Here is a 7,966-nt window from a genome sequence, read left to right as displayed (position 1 = left end):
AGTAAACCTCATTTTACGAGGAAGAATGCCTTTTTCCGAAAGAGCTCTTTTGAAAAAAGGCGTTCTTGAACGCAAACAGGGCTGTTTTGAAAGAGAGAATCCAGATTGCCTGGGGTGCTTTATTTCGAAAAAGCAGATCACTTTTTCGAAAAAAGTGGTGGCTGTCTAGACGATCTCTTTCAAAATAAGCTTTTTCGAAATATTATATTGAAAAAGCTTCTTTTGAAAGAAGCGTGTAGTCTAGATGTACCCTGTCAGATTTCTACTGTCTCTGGTGATCAAATTTGATCAATCCTGAAAATATATGAGTAGTTCTATTAAATTCAGTGGGACTACGTGAATAAATAAAATTACTCCTATATATAAATGTTTACTGAACTAGGTTTATATAGGAATATTGTGATCATTTGTATTATACAGGCAGGAGGTAAATGAGTAATTCATGCATATATACATTTTAGATTGATAGTTACACTTTTGCAATGTTGACATACAAATCTAATAGCTCACCTTGGATTAAAGATTGGTAGCCCACAGAGATTAAAATTTCTTCCAGTTCTGTTTTAAACGCACCATGATTTATTATCACTGATAGGTTCCCTATATAAATATGCCTTAAATGGTATTATTTACAGCTTATGATAGCCATTTTAATTTTTTTTCTTAATGTTCAGGATTTGCAATTTCTTTAATTGTGTGTGGCAGATTATTAAACTATATAGTAAAATCAACACCACTTTATTTTATCTGCTTTATAAATGATCTGGTGGTACCAAAGTATCAGCTAGCATTGTTGTTTGTTTCACCTCAGTCTCTAAAGAAGCATTTAGTTATTGATAATTTGTACTAAAGCAACCGGAGAAATGGATCGCATAATTTAGAGGAAGGATGGGTCTTGTAGCCAAGCCACTAATTTGGATCAACTTGCCAAGAAAGTATGTCCCGAAAAAATAAGAGGGGAGTGTGGCAGGCAAGGTTAATGTCCTTCCTCATCTGCAACCATTTAAAGGGTGCATAGTCTGTTACTTGATCAAAGGCATCCCTAACAGGTAGTAGGTACATGCACTCACAGTTCATTTGGGGCACATCTACACAGCAAGGCTAAAGTCGAACTAAGCTACACAACTTCAGTTACGTCAATTGCACAGCTTAAGTCGGAATAGCTTAGTTTGGCTTTAGCAGCTGTCTATAAAGCAGGAAGTCAAAGGAAGAACACCCTTCCTTCGACTTCCCTTACTCCTTGTGAAATGAGGATTATTATGAGTTGGAGTAAGAAGTCCTCCTGCTCAACATTATTTCGAAATAAAGGCTTGTAGTATAGATGTGCACTGTGTTATTTCGGAATAACGCTGCTGTGTAGTCGTACCCTTGATGTCCAGCACTTTTTCTCAGTGATAGAATATCATGTCTCTCGTGGCTGTAGCTTCCAGCTTAGATACAGTATTGGTTGTTCCAGCCTCTGAAAATGTTGTGACTGCATGTTCCCGGTCCAACAGTGGAGTCAAAACAGGAGTCAAAAGTCTCAACATGATAGCACAGGTTGTTGAACAATGATATCCTTTATTAGAAACAGGCCTTGCTGTACTCAGTCATCCACTGGACTGTGTTCATGAAGTCAGGCCGACAGGGCTGGAGATAAAAGATGCAATGGCCAAGGGGCCCAGATAATTTTGCTGCTACCAGCAATGCAGTAGTGCTAATGTAGGGTTCTTGCCTGCCCTCGCTCTGCACTACTGGATGTGGCCAGCACCATCCCTGTGGTCCCTGGATCACGGTCTCCATGAACTGCCCCAAGTGTCAACTCTGCAGCTTCTATTGCCCGGGAACTGTGTCCAAGGGATAATACCCTTAAGTAGCATCACGCTGAGACCCCCTGCACTCCCCCCACCTAAAAGCCACTCTGAGAAGGGTGTGACAGTTGCTTTTGGGAGCTGCCCAATGTACGCAACACCCCCTTCAATTTCTCCCATTCCCCAGCCTCCTACCCCAAACCAGAGCCTGCACCCCAGTCCTCCTGCCCCAGCTTGGTGAAAATGAGGGCGGAAGTACTGAAATTGCTTTTGTATATCCACACTATACCTGCTCCTTGTGTCAGGCAAAGACTGAATGACTGTCTGCTGATTTTGAGCAGCCAGAGGCTAGGGCTACAAGAAGAGTTCAACTGAGGGTGAGGGGCACTAGATGGCTCAGGAAGGCTTTGAGAGTCCGTTTTAACAGTGATCCACAGTAATGTGTGTTGCTGTCGTATGTTGTATTTTGTACCCCAATATGAACTTTGTAACTAGTGCTGTGTGTGTTGTAATCTGACATGCAAGATGCATGTATGACTATTATTTGTGAATGATAAGCCCACAGCCACCGGACCTTGTAAATGAAAAAAGAGTAAGTTTCCATGAATAGACTTTTTATTCTGAACACATGCAAACAGACATATTTAAAATGGAAAGAAAATTTATAAATCAAGGGAAAAGAACCTTTGAAGGGGAAAGAACCATCATTTCCATTTCACAAACATATACACCAACTGTCTCACGTATCACTGTATGTGCACCGGTGATTGTCTGCACTCTTCCCCTAAGTGGAGCAGAAGAGGTAGTGCACTAGCCCCAAACACCATGGCTATGTCTAGACTGCAGGCTTCTTTCGAAAGAGGCTCTTTCGAAAGCATCTTTCGAAAGAGCCTCTTTCGAAAGAGAGCGTCTAGACTGCACGGAGAAATTTCGAAAAAGCGGCTTGCTTTTTCGAAAGAAAGCATCCAGTGAGTCTGGATGCTCTCTTTTGAAGAAGCCCTATTTACATTGAAGAACGCCTTCTTTCGAAAGAGGAACTTTCGAAAGAAGGCGTTCTTCCTCGTGAAATGAGGTTTACCGCCATCGAAAGAAAAGCCGCGTTCTTTCGAATTAATTTCGAAAGAACGCGGCTTGAGTCTGGACGCAGGGGAAGTTTTTTCGAAAAAAGGCTACTTTTTTCGAAAAAAAACCCTGAGTCTGGACACAGCCCATGTGGTATGGGGGCAGGGGGTAAAGTAGGTAGGTGCTGGAATGTAGTTGTGTATGGGCTACAGGGGGAAGCAAGCTCAGAGGTGTAGAGCCTGAAGGTCAATCAGAGACTGCAGCATATCTTCTCCCTGAGAAGTGTTATTGTCTCTTGCTGCCCATTTTTCCTGCTATCACTATCCTATCCATTGCAACCTCAAGCACCATTCTCCAAGCCCTCTGTTTGGTAACTGAAACACCAGGGGTTTGCAGGATCTCCTGGAACATGTCTTCCCCTGTCCACATCTTTCTCCTCCTTGTCTGGCTGAGCTTCTCTGTCAGTGTGGATGGGGAGACTCTCAAAGCCACATTTGCTATTGCAAAAGAAAGAGCAGGCAGAGGTACTACTGTAAGTGTGTTCATTTACCTTGAATCATGCATGTCACAAGCACTACATTCCCACATCTGCTTGGGATTCAGAGGCATTCCCAGGCAGGTAAGTATGACCCAGAGGGGTAGGAGTGGACAGCTGAGACAATAAAGGGGGAGCTCTACGTCATGAGTATCCAGATAGAGCAATTGAACTGAATATTGAGTAAGGGTGCTATGGGGCAAGAGCTGAGGAAGCTGCAGCATATCTTCTCCCTGAGAAGTGCTATTGTCTCTTGCTGCTAGTTTCTCCTGCCATCCCTATCCTGTCCATTGCATCCTCAAGCCATAAAGGTCAGCCATAAAGATGTTGGCATATTGTGGGGCCATGCAGGTGCCCAAGGCTGTGCCGCTGACTCGAAGATACAAATTGTCTCCAAATTGGATGCAGTTGTGGGTGAGGAGAAAGTTGCAGAGCTCGGTAACCAGGAGTGCAGTAGTGTCATTGGGGATGGTGTTCCTGAAAGCCTGTAATCCGTCTTTATGTGGAATGTTGGTGTAAAGAGCTTCTACGTCCATGGTGGCCAGGATGGTGTTTTCAGGGAGATTACTGATGTTTTGTAGTGTCCTCAGGAAGTCAGTGGTTTCTCAAAGATAGCTAGGAGTGCTGATAGCATAGGGTCTGAGGAGAGCGTCAATATAGCCAGATAATCCTGTTGTAAGTGTGCCAATGCTTGAGATGATGGGTTGTCTGGGATTTCCAGATTTGTGTATCTTGGATAGGAGATAGAAAACTCCTGGTCAGGGATTGGTGGGGGGTGTTTGTGTAAATTTGATCCTGAGCAGTGGGCACAAATCCGATATCCAAAAAGGCAACACACAGAAACCTGTTAGAGAGCACTTTAACCTACATGGGCACTTATTAATGGATCTCAAAGTCACAGTGTTGTTTCAGGCCAATTCCACAAGCCTAATACACAGGGAAGAGTTGGAATTTAACTTCATTTACAAGTTTGATTCCTATCAGGGAGGAAAGATAGCTGGTGGCTCGCACACTACTTTCCACATCCTAATGAATTAACCCACCAAACAAACAATGGGCACTTACAGAGGTGCAAATTATTTTCATCAGCCTCTTTTAACTTGAACAAACCAATTCACAATTTTTTTCTCTTTTTTTCTTTTCCTTCCTCCTTTTCCCCTCCCCCTTCCCTTATTTATTCTTAGATCTGGACTTTTAATACTCCAGTCATCTGAAGAAGTGGGTTGTGCCACCATGATACCATCTACATGTTTTGTTAGTCTATAAGGTACTGCAGGACTATTCGTTGTTTTTAAAGTCTTTACTGTTGTCCATGGGCAGCGATGACTTTAGGTGATCTCTCCCTTTCCCTGCATCAGGCTTGATTGTGCTGGACTGCTGGGAGTGGCTTGACTGGTTACGTGTCAAAATGGTCCTGGCTTGTAGCACCTCCACATGCCCTGTCCCTCATTCTCTTCCTTGTCCAAAACCTCATCCTCAGGATTCATTATGATGACCTCTGATTCCAGCTCCTCCAACATATCCAAGGGACCCTTAACAGAGATTGCCACAAAGGATGGAGGGCAGCTCCTCGTAGAAGTGGCTCTGTGCCAGCGTGACTATTTGTCACCCTTGGCTTCTGGTACACCTGCGCAGCAACTTAGCTTTCATGCGGGAGTGCTATGTGTCCCACTTGTAGCCCTTCTCCTCTATGACCTGAACAATCTCCTCATAGATGTAGAAGTTTCTATGGGTAGATTGAAGCTGTGCCTCCATAAACTCCTCTCCCCAGGGCCACTCTCGGGGGCCCAAGTCCTTCTGATCGAGGCACAGTTGCCTAGTTTTACTACAGGCTACATTATCGCACTAGCGAAGTCCATATAAACTGACATTTCATACAGAAAAGTATTTGTTTATACTGCACTACATACTACGTGCTGAAATATAACATGTATATTCAGACTGGTTTATTTTATAATTATAAAGTAAAATGCGAAACTAAGCAATTTTTCAGTAATAGTAATTTTTCAGTGACACTTTTGCATTTTAATGTCTGATTTTGTAAGCATGTAGTCTATAAGTGAGGTGAAACTTGGGGCTTACAAAAGACAAATCAGACTCCTGAAAGGGATACAGTAATCTGGAAGGGTTGAGAGACACTGCTCTGGAGGGCTGTCTGGTTAGTCACCTGGCCTGGGTAGATTTTCCTTGGGCAAAGAATATTGGAGTGCAGATGCCTCCAGCAGGGGGCAGAGAAGGCCTGACAGGGAATCAGCAGCATCTAAGAGAGATGGCATGTCTGAGGATCGAGCCTGGAGAAAAGGGGATAGGATATTGCTGTATACCTCTTAAATATTACTGCAGCCATCCAGAAGTAAAGCTGCTAGCAGACACTGTGCCTTCGCATTCATAAAAGAAAGTAGGCCATAGCTGTAATCATTGTGATACAAATGGCTATTCATTACTCAATGTCTAATCCAGATTTATAGAAAATGCCATGCCGGAAATGTTTAGGCTTTCCCATGATTACCTGTATGTACATTACAGTAGAAGTCTTCTAAAAGTAGGCACCATTCAGGTATTATAAATCTATAACATAAAATGGATCCTGACTTCTGCTCCAAGAGTACACAAAAGGCTTTTTCATCATTCAAGCAGAAATGCAAAATCTCTACCTGGGGCTCTCAGGAGTACTATGAGGCTATGTCTAGGATACAGACAGAATACAGAATTATTTTGTAAAAAGCTTTTTTCGGAAGAGATCTTCCGAAAAAACTTCTTCCAAAAGAGAGTGTCCACACTGCAAAAGTGAATTGAAAAACTGATTTGCTTTTTTGAAAGAGAGCATCCAGACTGAATGGATACTTTCTCGCATGTAAGCTGTGATTGCTATGGACAGAATGGCTAGCAGGGCACATGTGCTTTTTCCTCATTCCTCTTCTTCCAAAAGAACTCCCTCTTCCCCATCCACACATGCCTTTTTGTGAAGGAGCTCTTTTGCAAAAAAACTTCTTCCTCATAGAATGAGGATTACCAATGCCGAAAAAACCCTCTGTTCTTTCGATTTTCTTGTGGAAGAACGCAATTGCAGTGTGGATGTTCCTCAAGTTTTGTTGGAAAAACGACCGTTTCTCCAACAAAACTCTGTGGTGAAGACATAATCAGGGGGAGTGCTGCTACCATGCTAGCCAATGCATCATGATCTTAAAAAACATGGCTTACTTCTCCTGGGCCATGCTAAGGCATATGATGCAATCTGTAGTACGCTGTAGCTAGGGAACCATACCAGTCCTTTTCACCTGCCAGCATATTGTGGCTGTCTACATCAAACCAACCTTTCTTGGCAGGGCTGTTCATAAAACGGATGTTTGGCTGGCAGCAATTCTCTCCCTCTTAAGTTCACAATGAGACCTGAAATAGGAAATATTGACTTCTGAATTTCATTATGAAGGGTTTGCCTCTGCAAAGATGAAGACAAAACTGCTTCCTCCTCCAAATCATGTGAAAAACACCAAGGCTACGTCTACACTGGCCCCTTTTCCGGAAGGGGCATGTAAATTTCATGAGTCGTCGTAGGGAAATCCGCGGGGGATTTAAATATCCCCCGCGGCATTTAAATAAAAATGTCCGCCGCTTTTTTCCGGCTTTTAAAAAAGCCGGAAAAGAGCGTCTAGACTGGCCCCGATCCTCCGGAAAAAGCGCCCTTTTCCGGAGGCTCTTATTCCTACTTCAAAGAATAAGAGCCTCCAGAAAAGGAATAAGAGCCTCCGGAAAAGGGCACTTTTTCCGGAGGATCGGGGCCAGTCTAGACGCTCTTTTCCGGCTTTTTTAAAAGCCGGAAAAAAGCGGCGGACATTTTTATTTAAATGCCGCGGGGGATATTTAAATCCCCCGCGGATTTCCCTACGACGACTCATGAAATTTACATGCCCCTTCCGGAAAAGGGGCCAGTATAGACGAGCCCCAATAGACTAATTTCTAGCCTGATGTAAGGGTCCCACAGATCTCAAACCCAGGCAGGTCTCAGACCCTGACTACCACCAAGCAGCTCACCTGGAACTACTGGAAGAGAGGGTCTAGCAAAATTCTGATCCTTCCCAGAGGCACCACCTATAAGGATCCTGACTGGGAGCGATAACCAAGACCCACTGATTGGCTGATCTTACCATTTAACTCAGAAGGAGTCATGGGACGTTTTTATACAACCAAAACATTTTCTGATTAGATGGGACTCTTGTATAACCCCTGGTTCTCTGAACCTCACCCATATTCTGCCTCTGACCCCTCACTTGGTTCCTGAATCTGGCTCTGACCAATCAAATCAGACCACCCACATTCTGGTCCTGACACCCACTCATGTAAAGCTTTTTCAATATACTGCAACATGCTAGCACAGTGAAGTACTCCTATCATATGCCCTTCCTTTTAAATATAGGTGAAATGTGTATACCTTCTGTTTCAAAAGCTCAGAGAGCAAATCTGTGTGATTATAAATAATCTTTACAAAGAGCAAGGCATCTGGAAAAAAATGGCTAACAGAGATCTGCCAGGTTGCTCATGAATAGATCTGGTAGCTATGGAGACAATACATGTGACTTTT

The 7,966-nt window shown here is 43.3% G+C and overlaps 1 pseudogene; it reads right to left on the bottom strand.

Annotated features, from left to right (window-relative positions):
* Positions 1-3,076: 3,076 nt before the first annotated feature.
* On the bottom strand, positions 3,077-5,908 carry LOC149525150 (uncharacterized; annotated as a pseudogene).
* Between the last annotated feature and the right edge of the window lie 2,058 nt (positions 5,909-7,966).

This window comes from Pelodiscus sinensis, chromosome 3, assembly GCF_052426305.1.
Source record: "Pelodiscus sinensis isolate ZL-2025 chromosome 3, ASM5242630v1, whole genome shotgun sequence".
Taxonomy (NCBI): Eukaryota; Metazoa; Chordata; order Testudines; family Trionychidae; genus Pelodiscus; species Pelodiscus sinensis.
Note: the sequence above shows the minus strand (reverse complement) of the source record. Positions and strands in the feature narration are given on the sequence as shown.